Source organism: Telmatherina bonti (assembly GCF_933228915.1).
Source record: "Telmatherina bonti genome assembly, chromosome: 20".
NCBI lineage: Eukaryota > Metazoa > Chordata > Actinopteri > Atheriniformes > Telmatherinidae > Telmatherina > Telmatherina bonti.
In genome coordinates, this window is record NC_136618.1 from 33,364,428 (window position 1) to 33,379,262 (window position 14,835).

A 14,835-nucleotide genomic window follows, 5' to 3' on the forward strand; every position below is an offset into this window, starting at 1 on the left:
AGACTGATGCAACTAGTCATGAACAATCCCACCATAACATGCTGCATTTGGACTGTGTAAGCAAGTTGGAGTACCCCCACCACACACACACACACACACACACACACACACACACACACACACACACACACACACAGAGATGTCATGACTGCTGCAGATTCAAGTGAGGGTCGGGTGGGAACACTAGTCTCCCACAATGCACTGCTCTGACAGGAACTACGTCTCCCAGCATGCACTACAGCTCCTCCAGAGCAGACTCATTCGTGCCACACCGATCAATACTGATCAGTTCTGAAGGCAGATAATCAATACTGCAGAGATCATTCACAGGACAATTAATTATTTACTCACTGATGATCAAAGTGATCTTTATTGATCATGTACACTGCCAGTACTGATTAGTAGTGTACAGATCTCCACATAGACACAAAAACAGGAATCAATCAGATTCCAGCTGTGTTCTGATTCACAGATTCAGGTCTGATCAATAAACATGACATCACCACTGAATAGGAATCAGTTTTTATCAGGATCGAGTGATAGCTTTGCTGTGATTAATCAATCAATAACACACACACTCACAGAACAGAAGGTTTGTTGTCACGGGGGAAGCTGCTCCTGTTTCATGTTCCTCCTCCTCTCCTTCTGTCCTCCTCCTGTTCTCCTCCTCTCCTGCTACTCCGACGTGTCTGAATATCTCCTCTTCTACTCACCTCCTGCTGTCATCTCCCCTGCTCTCTCTCTGCTCCTCCCTCTGTTTCTGTCTCTGCAGCGATGCCGACTCAGAGTCTCCTCCCACAGAGAGAAAGACAGGTTCCTCCCACTGACACTCCACTGGAAATAACACACTCGTCTGAAACATCTGCAGCCAGATCTGCCCGCACGCTAGAACTGTTCCCCTCTAACGGTCCAGAACATCCGCACCAAGACCAGCTCTGTGTCAGGGCAGTTCAGCAATTAGAGTCTAATCCTGCAGCTAAACATCACAAAGAACAATCTCCACCGAAACACTGAAACACACCTGGACACGTTTTGATAACTAAACACACCTGGAGGACACATTTCAATGACTAAACACATCTGGAGGACACATTTCAATGACTAAACACACATGGAGGACACAATTCAATAACTAAACACATCTGGAGGACACATTTCAATAACTAAACACACCTGGAGGACAAAATTCAATAACTCAACACACCTGGAGGACACAATTCAATAACTAAACACACCTGGAGGAAACAATTCAATAACTCAACACACCTGGAGGACACATTTCAATAACTAAAAACACCTGAAGGACATAATTCAATAACTAAACACACCTGGAGGACACAATTCAATAACTAAAAACACCAGGAGGACACATTTCAATGACTAAACACACCTGGAGGACAAATTTTAATAACTAAACGCACCTGGAGGACACATTTCAAAAACTAAACACACCTGGAGGACATAATTCAATGACTAAACACACCTGGGGAACACAATTCAATAACTAAACACACCTGGAGGACACATTTCAATGACTAAACACACCTGGAGGACACATTTTAAGGACTAAACACACCTGGAGGACACAATTCAAAAACTAAACACACCTGGAGGACACATTTCAATGACTAAACACACCTGGAGGACACATTTTAAGGACTAAACACACCTGGAGGACACATTTTAATGACTAAACACACCTGGAGGACACATTTCAAAAACTAAACACACCTGGAGGACATAATTCAATGACTAAACACACCTGGGGAACACAATTCAATAACTAAGCACACCTGAAGGACATATTTCAATAACTAAACACACCTTGAGGACACATTTCAATTACTAAACACACCTGGAGGACACGTTTCAATGACTAAGCCCACCTGGAGGACACAATTCAATAACTAAACACACCTGGAGGACACATTTCAATGATTAAACACACCTGGAGGACACATTTCAATAATTAAACACACCTGGAGGACAGATTTCAATGACTAAACACACCTGGAGGACACGTTTCAATAACTAAGTAAACCTGAAGGACACATTTCAATAACTAAACACACCTGGAGGACACATTTCAATGATTAAACACACCTGGGGGACACATTTCAATAACTAAACACACCGGAAGGGCACAATTCTTTAACTAAAAACACCTGAAGGCCAAAATTCAATAACTAAACACACCTGAAGGACATATTTCAATGACCAAACACACCTGGAGGACACGTTTCAATAACTAAACACACCTGGAGGACACATTTTAATGACTAAACACACCTGGAGGACACATTTCAATAACTAAACACACCTGGAGGACACGATTCAATAAGTAAACACACCTGGAGGACATATTTTAATGACTAAACACACCTGGAGGACACATTTCAATAACTAAACACACCTGGAGGACACGTTCCAATAACTAAACACACCTGAAGGACATATTTCAATGACCAAACACACCTGGAGGACACATTTTAAAACCTAAGCACACCTGAAGGACACGATTCAATAACTAAGCACACCTGGAGGACACAGTTCAATAACTAAACACACCTGGAGGACACATTTCAATGATTAAACACACCTGGAGGACACATGTCAATGACTAAACACACCTGGAGGACACATTTCAAAAACTAAACGCACCTGAAGGACACATTTCAATAACTAAACACACCTGGAAGACACGTTTCAATAACTAAACACACCTGGAGGACACATTTCAATAACTAAACACACCTGGAAGACACGTTTCAATAACTAAACACACCTGGAGGACACATTTCAATAACTAAACACACCTGGAGGACACATTTCAATAACTAAACACACCTGGAAGACACGTTTCAATAACTAAACACACCTGGAGGACACATTTCAAAAACTAAACACACCTGGAGGACACATTTCAATAACTAAACACACCTGGAGGACACAATTCAATAACTAAACACACCTGAAGGACACGTTTCAATAACTAAACACACCTAGAGGACACAATTCAATAACTAAACACACCTGGAGGACACATTTCAATATCTAAACACACCTGGAGGACACATTTTAATAACTAAACACACCTGGAGGACACATTTCAATGACTAAACACACCTGGAGGACACAATTCAATAACTAAGCACACCTGAAGGACATATTTCAATGACTAAACACACCTGGAGGACACATTTTAATGACTAAACACACCTGGAGGACACATTTTAATAACTAAACACACCTGGAGGACAGATTTCAATGACTAAACACACCTGGAGGACACATTTCAATAACTAAGCACACCTGAAGGACACATTCCAATAACTAAACACACCTAGAGGTCACGTTTCAATAACTAAGCACAGCTGGAGGACACCTTTCAATGATTAAACACACCTGGAGGACAGATTTCAATGACTAAACACACCTGGAGGACACATTTCAATAACTAAGCACACCTGGAGGACACAATTCAATAAATAAACACACCTGGAGGACACATTTTACTAACTAAACACACCTGGAGGACATATTTTAATGACTAAACACACCTGGAGGACACATTTTAATGACTAAACACACCGGGAGGACACATTTCAATAACTAAACACACCTAAAGGGCACAATTCATTAACTAAAAACACCTGAAGGCCAAAATTCAATAACTAAACACACCTGAAGGACATATTTCAATAACTAAACACATCTGGAGGACACATTTTAATGACTAAACACACCTAGAGGACACGTTTCAATAACTAAGCACACCTGGAGGACACATTTCAACAACTAAACACACTTGGAGGACACATTTTAAAGACTAAACACACCTGGAGGACACAATTCAAAAACTAAACACACCTGGATGACACATTTCAATGACTAAACACACCTGGAGGACACATTTTAATGACTAAACACACCTGGAGGACACATTTCAATGACTAAACACACCTGGAGGACACATTTTAATAACTAAACGCACCTGGAGGACACATTTCAAAAACTAAACACACCTGGAGGACATAATTCAATGACTAAACACACCTGGGAACACAATTCAATAACTAAACACACCTGGAGGACACATTTCAATGACTAAACACACCTGGAGGACACATTTTAAGGACTAAACACACCTGGAGGACACAATTCAAAAACTAAACACACCTGGAGGACACATTTCAATGACTAAACACACCTGGAGGACACATTTTAAGGACTAAACACACCTGGAGGACACATTTTAATGACTAAACACACCTGGAGGACACATTTCAAAAACTGAACACACCTGGAGGACATAATTCAATGACTAAACACACGTGGGGAACACAATTCAATAACTAAGCACACCTGAAGGACATATTTCAATAACTAAACACACCTTGAGGACACATTTCAATTACTAAACACACCTGGAGGACACGTTTCAATGACTAAGCCCACCTGGAGGACACAATTCAATAACTAAACACACCTGAAGGACACATTTCAATGATTAAACACACCTGGAGGACACAATTCAATAACTAAGCACACCTGGAGGACACATTTCAATGACTAAAGACACCTGGAGGACACGTTTCAATGACTAAGCCCACCTGGAGGACACAATTCAATAACTAAGCACACCTGGAGGACACATTTTAATAACTAAACACACCTGAAGGACACAATTCAATAACTAAACACACCTGGAGGACACATTTTAATAACTAAACACACCTGGAGGACACAATTCAATAACTAAGCACACCTGGAGGACACAATTCAATAACTAAACAGACCTGGAGGACACATGTCAATAACTAAACACACCTGCAGGACACATTTCAAAAAGTAAGCACACCTGGAGGACACATTTCAATAACTAAACACACCGGAAGGGCACAATTCAATAACTAAACACACCTGAAGGACATATTTCAATGACCAAACACACCTGGAGGACACATTTTAATAACTAAACACACCTGCAGGACACATTTCAAAAAGTAAGCACACCTGGAGGACACATTTCAATAACTAAACACACCGGAAGGGCACAATTCTTTAAGTAAAAACACCTGAAGGCCACAATTCAATAACTAAACACACCTGAAGGACATATTTCAATGACCAAACACACCTGGAGGACACATTTTAATGACTAAACACACCTGGAGGACACGTTTCAATAACTAAACACACCTGGAGGACACATTTTAATGACTAAGCACACCTGGAGGACACATTTCAATAATTAAACACACCTGGAGGACACGATTCAATAACTAAACACACCTGGCGGACACATTTTAATGACTAAACACACCTGGAGGACACATTTCAATGACTAAACACACCTGGAAGACACATTTCAAAAACTCAACACACCTGGAGGATACAATTCAATAACTAAACAGACCTGGACGACACAATTCAATCACTAAGCACACCTGAAGGACACATTTCAATAACTAAACACACCTGGAGGACACGATTCAATAAGTAAACACACCTGGAGGACATATTTTAATGACTAAACACACCTGGAGGACACATTTCAATAACTAAACACACCTGGAGGACACATTCCAATCACTAAACACATCTGGAGGACACAATTAAATGAGTAAACACACCTGGAGGACACATTTCAAAAACTAAACACACCTGAAGGACATATTTCAATGACCAAACACACCTGGAGGACACATTTTAAAACCTAAGCACACCTGAAGGACACGATTCAATAACTAAACACACCTGAAGGACATATTTCAATGACCAAACACACCTGGAGGACACATTTTAAAATCTAAGCACACCTGAAGGACACGATTCAATAACTAAGCACACCTGGAGGACACAGTTCAATAACTAAACACACCTGGAGGACACATTTCAATGATTAAACACACCTGGAGGACACATGTCAATGACTAAACACACCTGGAGGACACATTTCAAAAACTAAACACACCTGAAGGACACATTTCAATAACTAAACACACCTGGAGGACACATTTCAATAACTAAACACACCTGGAAGACACGTTTCAATAACTAAACACACCTGGAGGACACATTTCAAAAACTAAACACACCTGGAGGACACATTTCAATAACTAAACACACCTGGAGGACACGTTTCAATAACTAAACACACCTGGAGGACACAATTCAATAACTAAACACACCTGGAGGACACAATTCAATAACTAAACACACCTGGAGGACACATTTCAATGACTAAACACACCTGGAGGACACATTTCAAAAACTAAACACACCTGAAGGACACGTTTCAATAACTAAACACACCTAGAGGACACAATTCAATAACTAAACACACCTGGAGGACACAATTCAATAACTAAGCACACCTGAAGGACATATTTCAATGACTAAACACACCTGGAGGACACATATCAATAACTAAACACACCTGGAGGACATAATTCAATGACTAAACACACCTGGGGAACACAATTCAATAACTAAGCACACCTGAAGGACATATTTCAATAACTAAACACACCTGGAGGACACATTTTAATGACTAAACACACCTGGAGGACAGATTTCAATGACTAAACACACCTGGAGGACACATTTCAATGATTAAACACACCTGGAGGACAGATTTCAATGACTAAACACACGTGGAGGACACATTTTAATGACTAAACACACCTGGAGGACACAATTCAATAACTAAACACACCTGGAGGACAGATTTCAATGACTAAACACACCTGGAGGACACATTTCAATAACTAAGCACACCTGAAGGACACATTCCAATAACTAAACACACCTAGAGGTCACGTTTCAATAACTAAGCACAGCTGGAGGACACCTTTCAATGATTAAACACACCTGGAGGACAGATTTCAATGACTAAACACACCTGGAGGACACATTTCAATAACTAAGCACACCTGGAGGACACAATTCAATAAATAAACACACCTGGAGGACACATTTTACTAACTAAACACACCTGGAGGACATATTTTAATGACTAAACACACCTGGAGGACACATTTTAATGACTAAACACACCGGGAGGACACATTTCAATAACTAAACACACCTAAAGGGCACAATTCATTAATTAAAAACACCTGAAGGCCAAAATTCAATAACTAAACACACCTGAAGGACATATTTCAATAACTAAACACATCTGGAGGACACATTTTAATGACTAAACACACCTGGGGAACACGTTTCAATAACTAAACACACTGGAGGACATATTTCAATGACTAATCACTAAAACATCTCCTCCAGGTGTGTTTTAGTGATTTAACATGTCCTCCAGGTGAGTTTTAGTGACTAAACATCTCCTCCAGGCGAGTCTTAGTGACTAAACATCTCCTCCAGGTGTGTTTTAGGGACATAAACATCTCCTCCAGGTGAGTTTTAGTGACTAAACATGTCCTCCAGGTGTGTTTTAGTGACTAAACATCTCCTCCAGGTGTGTTTTAGTGACAAAACATCTCCTCTTGGTGTGTTTTAGTGACTCAAACATCTCCTCCAGGTGTGTTTTAGTGACTCAAACATCTCCTCCAGGTGTGTTTTAGTGACTTAACTCTCCATGTGTTTTTTAGTGACTGAACATCTCCTCCAGGTGTGTATTAGGGACATAAATATCTCCTCCGGGTGTGTTTTAGTAACTAAACATCTCCTCCAGGTGAGTTTTAGTGACTCAAACATCTCCTCCAGGTGTGTTTTAGGGACATAAATATCTCCTCCAGGTGTGTTTTAGTGACTAAAAATCTCCTCCAGGTGTGTTTTAGTGACTCAAACATCTCCTCCAGGTGTGTTTTAGTGACATAAATATCTCCTCCAGGTGAGTTTTAGTGACTAAACATCTCCTCCAGGTGTGTTTTAGGGACATAAATATCTCCTCCAGGTGAGTTTTAGTGACTAAACATCTCCTCCAGGTGTGTTTTAGTGACTCAAACATCTCCTCCAGGTGTGTTTTAGGGACATAAATATCTCCTCCAGGTGAGTTTTAGTGACTAAACATCTCCTCCAGGTGTGTTTTAGTGACTAAACATCTCCTCCAGGTGAGTTTTAGTGACTAAACATCTCCTCCAGGTGAGTTTTAGTGACTAAACATCTCCTCCAGGTGTGTTTTAGTGACACAAACATCTCCTCCAGGTGAGTTTTAGGGACATAAACATCTCCTCCAGGTGAGTTTTAGTGACTAAACATCTCCTCCAGGTGAGTTTTAGTGACTAAACATCTCCTCTAGGTGAGTTTTAGTGACTCAAACATCTCCTCCAGGTGAGTTTTAGTGACTAAACATCTTCTCCAGGTGAGTTTTAGTGACTCAAACATCTCCTCCAGGTGAGTTTTAGTGACTAAACATCTCCTCCAGGTGAGTTTTAGTGACTAAACATCTCCTCCAGGTGTGTTTTAGTGACTAAACATGTCCTCCAGGTGTGTTTTAGGGACATAAACATCTCCTCCAGGGGTGATTTTAGTAACTAAACATCTCCTCCAGGTGTGTTTTAGTGAAAAAACATCTCCTCTTGGTGTGTTTTAGTGACTAAACATCTCCTCCAGGTGAGTCTTAGTGACTAAACATCTCCTCCAGGTGTGTTTTAGTGACTAAACATGTCCTCCAAGTGTTTTTTAGTGACTAAACATCTCCTCCAGGTGTGTTTTAGTGACTCAAACATCTCCTCCAGGTGAGTCTTAGTGACTAAACATCTCCTCCAGGTGTGTTTTAGTGACTCAAACATCTCCTCCAGGTGAGTCTTAGTGACTAAACATCTCCTCCAGGTGAGTTTTAGTGACTAAACATCTCCTCCAGGTGAGCTTTAGTGACTCAACATCTCCTCCAGGTGAGTTTTAGTGACTCAAACATCTCCTCCAGGTGAGTTTTAGTGACTCAAACATCTCCTCCAGGTGAGTTTTAGTGACTAAACATCTCCTCCAGGTGAGTTTTAGTGACTCAAACATCTCCTCCAGGTGAGTTTTAGTGACTCAAACATCTCCTCCAGGTGTGTTTTAGTGACTTAACTCTCCATGTGTTTTTTAGTGACTGAACATCTCCTCCAGGTGTGTATTAGGGACATAAATATCTCCTCCAGGTGTGTTTTAGTAACAAAACATGTCCTCCAGGTGAGTTTTAGTGACTCAAACATCTCCTCCACGTGTGTTTTAGGGACATAAATATCTCCTCCAGGTGAGTTTTAGTGACTAAACATCTCCTCCAGGTGTGTTATAGTGACTAAACATCTCCTCCAGGTGAGTTTTAGTGACTAAACATCTCCTCCAGGTGAGTTTTAGTGACTAAACATCTCCTCCAGGTGTGTTTTAGTGACTCAAACATCTCCTCCAGGTGTGTTTTAGTGACTAAACATCTCCTCCAGGTGAGTTTTAGTGACTAAACATCTCCAGGTGAGTTTTAGTGACTAAACATCTCCTCCAGGTGTGTTTTAGTGACTCAAACATCTCCTCCAGGTGTGTTTTAGTGACTAAACATGTCCTCCAAGTGTTTTTTAGTGACTAAACATCTCCTCCAGGTGTGTTTTAGTGACTCAAACATCTCCTCCAGGTGTGTTTTAGGGACATAAACATCTCCTCCAGGTGAGTTTTAGTGACTAAACATCTCCTCCAGGTGAGTCTTAGTGACTAAACATCTCCTCCAGGTGAGTTTTAGGGACATAAACATCTCCTCCAGGGGTGATTTTAGTAACTAAACATCTCCTCTTGGTGTGTTTTAGTGACAAAAAATCTCCTCTTGGTGTGTTTTAGTGACTAAACATCTCCTCCAGGTGTGTTTTAGTGACTCAAACATCTCCTCCAGGTGTGTTTTAGGGACATAAATATCTCCTCCAGGTGAGTTTTAGTGACTAAACATCTCCAGGTGAGTTTTAGTGACTAAACATCTCCTCCAGGTGTGTTTTAGTGACTCAAACATCTCCTCCAGGTGAGTCTTAGTGACTAAACATCTCCTCCAGGTGAGTTTTAGTGACTAAACATCTCCTCCAGGTGTGTTTTAGGGACATAAACATCTCCTCCAGGGGTGATTTTAGTAACTAAACATCTCCTCCAGGTGTGTTTTAGTGACAAAACATCTCCTCTTGGTGTGTTTTAGTGACTAAACATCTCCTCCAGGTGAGTCTTAGTGACTAAACATCTCCTCCAGGTGAGTTTTAGTGACTAAACATGTCCTCCAAGTGTTTTTTAGTGACTAAACATCTCCTCCAGGTGTGTTTTAGTGACTCAAACATCTCCTCCAGGTGAGTCTTAGTGACTAAACATCTCCTCCAGGTGTGTTTTAGTGACTCAAACATCTCCTCCAGGTGTGTTTTAGTGACTTAACTCTCCATGTGTTTTTTAGTGACTGAACATCTCCTCCAGGTGTGTATTAGGGACATAAATATCTCCTCCGGGTGTGTTTTAGTAACTAAACATCTCCTCCAGGTGAGTTTTAGTGACTAAACATCTCCTCCAGGTGAGTTTTAGTGACTAAACATCTCCTCCAGGTGAGTTTTAGTGACTAAACATGTCCTCCAAGTGTTTTTTAGTGACTAAACATCTCCTCCAGGTGTGTTTTAGTGACTCAAACATCTCCTCCAGGTGAGTCTTAGTGACTAAACATCTCCTCCAGGTGTGTTTTAGTGACTCAAACATCTCCTCCAGGTTACTCTTAGTGACTAAACATCTCCTCCAGGTGTGTTTTAGTGACTCAAACATCTCCTCCAGGTGTGTTTTAGGGACATAAATATCTCCTCCAGGTGAGTTTTAGTGACTAAACATCTCCTCCAGGTGTGTTTTAGTGACTAAACATCTCCTCCAGGTGAGTTTTAGTGACTAAACATCTCCTCCAGGTGAGTTTTAGTGACTAAACATCTCCTCCAGGTGTGTTTTAGTGACACAAACATCTCCTCCAGGTGAGTTTTAGGGACATAAACATCTCCTCCAGGTGAGTTTTAGTGACTAAACATCTCCTCCAGGTGAGTTTTAGTGACTAAACATCTCCTCTAGGTGAGTTTTAGTGACTCAAACATCTCCTCCAGGTGAGTTTTAGTGACTAAACATCTTCTCCAGGTGAGTTTTAGTGACTCAAACATCTCCTCCAGGTGAGTTTTAGTGACTAAACATCTCCTCCAGGTGAGTTTTAGTGACTAAACATCTCCTCCAGGTGTGTTTTAGTGACTAAACATGTCCTCCAGGTGTGTTTTAGGGACATAAACATCTCCTCCAGGGGTGATTTTAGTAACTAAACATCTCCTCCAGGTGTGTTTTAGTGAAAAAACATCTCCTCTTGGTGTGTTTTAGTGACTAAACATCTCCTCCAGGTGAGTCTTAGTGACTAAACATCTCCTCCAGGTGTGTTTTAGTGACTAAACATGTCCTCCAAGTGTTTTTTAGTGACTAAACATCTCCTCCAGGTGTGTTTTAGTGACTCAAACATCTCCTCCAGGTGAGTCTTAGTGACTAAACATCTCCTCCAGGTGTGTTTTAGTGACTCAAACATCTCCTCCAGGTGAGTCTTAGTGACTAAACATCTCCTCCAGGTGAGTTTTAGTGACTAAACATCTCCTCCAGGTGAGCTTTAGTGACTCAACATCTCCTCCAGGTGAGTTTTAGTGACTCAAACATCTCCTCCAGGTGAGTTTTAGTGACTCAAACATCTCCTCCAGGTGAGTTTTAGTGACTAAACATCTCCTCCAGGTGAGTTTTAGTGACTCAAACATCTCCTCCAGGTGAGTTTTAGTGACTCAAACATCTCCTCCAGGTGTGTTTTAGTGACTTAACTCTCCATGTGTTTTTTAGTGACTGAACATCTCCTCCAGGTGTGTATTAGGGACATAAATATCTCCTCCAGGTGTGTTTTAGTAACAAAACATGTCCTCCAGGTGAGTTTTAGTGACTCAAACATCTCCTCCACGTGTGTTTTAGGGACATAAATATCTCCTCCAGGTGAGTTTTAGTGACTAAACATCTCCTCCAGGTGTGTTATAGTGACTAAACATCTCCTCCAGGTGAGTTTTAGTGACTAAACATCTCCTCCAGGTGAGTTTTAGTGACTAAACATCTCCTCCAGGTGTGTTTTAGTGACTCAAACATCTCCTCCAGGTGTGTTTTAGTGACTAAACATCTCCTCCAGGTGAGTTTTAGTGACTAAACATCTCCAGGTGAGTTTTAGTGACTAAACATCTCCTCCAGGTGTGTTTTAGTGACTCAAACATCTCCTCCAGGTGTGTTTTAGTGACTAAACATGTCCTCCAAGTGTTTTTTAGTGACTAAACATCTCCTCCAGGTGTGTTTTAGTGACTCAAACATCTCCTCCAGGTGTGTTTTAGGGACATAAACATCTCCTCCAGGTGAGTTTTAGTGACTAAACATCTCCTCCAGGTGAGTCTTAGTGACTAAACATCTCCTCCAGGTGAGTTTTAGGGACATAAACATCTCCTCCAGGGGTGATTTTAGTAACTAAACATCTCCTCCAGGTGTGTTTTAGTGACAAAAAATCTCCTCTTGGTGTGTTTTAGTGACTAAACATCTCCTCCAGGTGTGTTTTAGTGACTCAAACATCTCCTCCAGGTGTGTTTTAGGGACATAAATATCTCCTCCAGGTGAGTTTTAGTGACTAAACATCTCCAGGTGAGTTTTAGTGACTAAACATCTCCTCCAGGTGTGTTTTAGTGACTCAAACATCTCCTCCAGGTGAGTCTTAGTGACTAAACATCTCCTCCAGGTGTGTTTTAGTGACTAAACATGTCCTCCAAGTGTTTTTTAGTGACTAAACATCTCCTCCAGGTGTGTTTTAGGGACATAAACATCTCCTCCAGGTGAGTTTTAGTGACTAAACATCTCCTCCAGGTGAGTTTTAGTGACTAAACATCTCCTCCAGGTGTGTTTTAGGGACATAAACATCTCCTCCAGGGGTGATTTTAGTAACTAAACATCTCCTCCAGGTGTGTTTTAGTGACAAAACATCTCCTCTTGGTGTGTTTTAGTGACTAAACATCTCCTCCAGGTGAGTCTTAGTGACTAAACATCTCCTCCAGGTGAGTTTTAGTGACTAAACATGTCCTCCAAGTGTTTTTTAGTGACTAAACATCTCCTCCAGGTGTGTTTTAGTGACTCAAACATCTCCTCCAGGTGAGTCTTAGTGACTAAACATCTCCTCCAGGTGTGTTTTAGTGACTCAAACATCTCCTCCAGGTGACTCTTAGTGACTAAACATCTCCTCCAGGTGTGTTTTAGTGACTAAACATCTCCTCCAGGTGAGCTTTAGTGACTCAACATCTCCTCCAGGTGAGTTTTAGTGACTCAAACATCTCCTCCAGGTGAGTTTTAGTGACTCAAACATCTCCTCCAGGTGAGTTTTAGTGACTAAACATCTCCTCCAGGTGAGTTTTAGTGACTCAAACATCTCCTCCAGGTGTGTTTTAGGGACATAAATATCTCCTCCAGGTGAGTTTTAGTGACTAAACATCTCCAGGTGAGTTTTAGTGACTAAACATCTCCTCCAGGTGTGTTTTAGTGACTCAAACATCTCCTCTTGGTGTGTTTTAGTGACTTAACTCTCCATGTGTTTTTTAGTGACTGAACATCTCCTCCAGGTGTGTTTTAGTGACTAAACATGTCCTCCAAGTGTTTTTTAGTGACTAAACATCTCCTCCAGGTGTGTTTTAGTGACTCAAACATCTCCTCCAGGTGAGTCTTAGTGACTAAACATCTCCTCCAGGTGTGTTTTAGGGACATAAACATCTCCTCCAGGTGAGTTTTAGTGACTAAACATCTCCTCCAGGTGAGTCTTAGTGACTAAACATCTCCTCCAGGTGAGTTTTAGGGACATAAACATCTCCTCCAGGGGTGATTTTAGTAACTAAACATCTCCTCTTGGTGTGTTTTAGTGACAAAAAATCTCCTCTTGGTGTGTTTTAGTGACTAAACATCTCCTCCAGGTGAGTCTTAGTGACTAAACATCTCCTCCAGGTGTGTTTTAGTGACTAAACATCTCCTCCAAGTGTTTTTTAGTGACTCAAACATCTCCTCCAGGTGTGTTTTAGGGACATAAACATCTCCTCCAGGTGTGTTTTAGTGACTCAAACATCTCCTCCAGGTGTGTTTTAGTGACTAAACATGTCCTCCAAGTGTTTTTTAGTGACTAAACATCTCCTCCAGGTGTGTTTTAGTGACTCAAACATCTCCTCCAGGTGTGTTTTAGGGACATAAACATCTCCTCCAGGTGAGTTTTAGTGACTAAACATCTCCTCCAGGTGAGTCTTAGTGACTAAACATCTCCTCCAGGTGAGTTTTAGGGACATAAACATCTCCTCCAGGGGTGATTTTAGTAACTAAACATCTCCTCTTGGTGTGTTTTAGTGACAAAAAATCTCCTCTTGGTGTGTTTTAGTGACTAAACATCTCCTCCAGGTGTGTTTTAGTGACTCAAACATCTCCTCCAGGTGTGTTTTAGGGACATAAATATCTCCTCCAGGTGAGTTTTAGTGACTAAACATCTCCAGGTGTGTTTTAGTGACTCAAACATCTCCTCCAGGTGTGTTTTAGGGACATAAACATCTCCTCCAGGTGAGTTTTAGTGACTAAACATCTCCTCCAGGTGAGTCTTAGTGACTAAACATCTCCTCCAGGTGAGTTTTAGGGACATAAACATCTCCTCCAGGGGTGATTTTAGTAACTAAACATCTCCTCTTGGTGTGTTTTAGTGACAAAAAATCTCCTCTTGGTGTGTTTTAGTGACTAAACATCTCCTCCAGGTGTGTTTTAGTGACTCAAACATCTCCTCCAGGTGTGTTTTAGGGACATAAATATCTCCTCCAGGTGAGTTTTAGT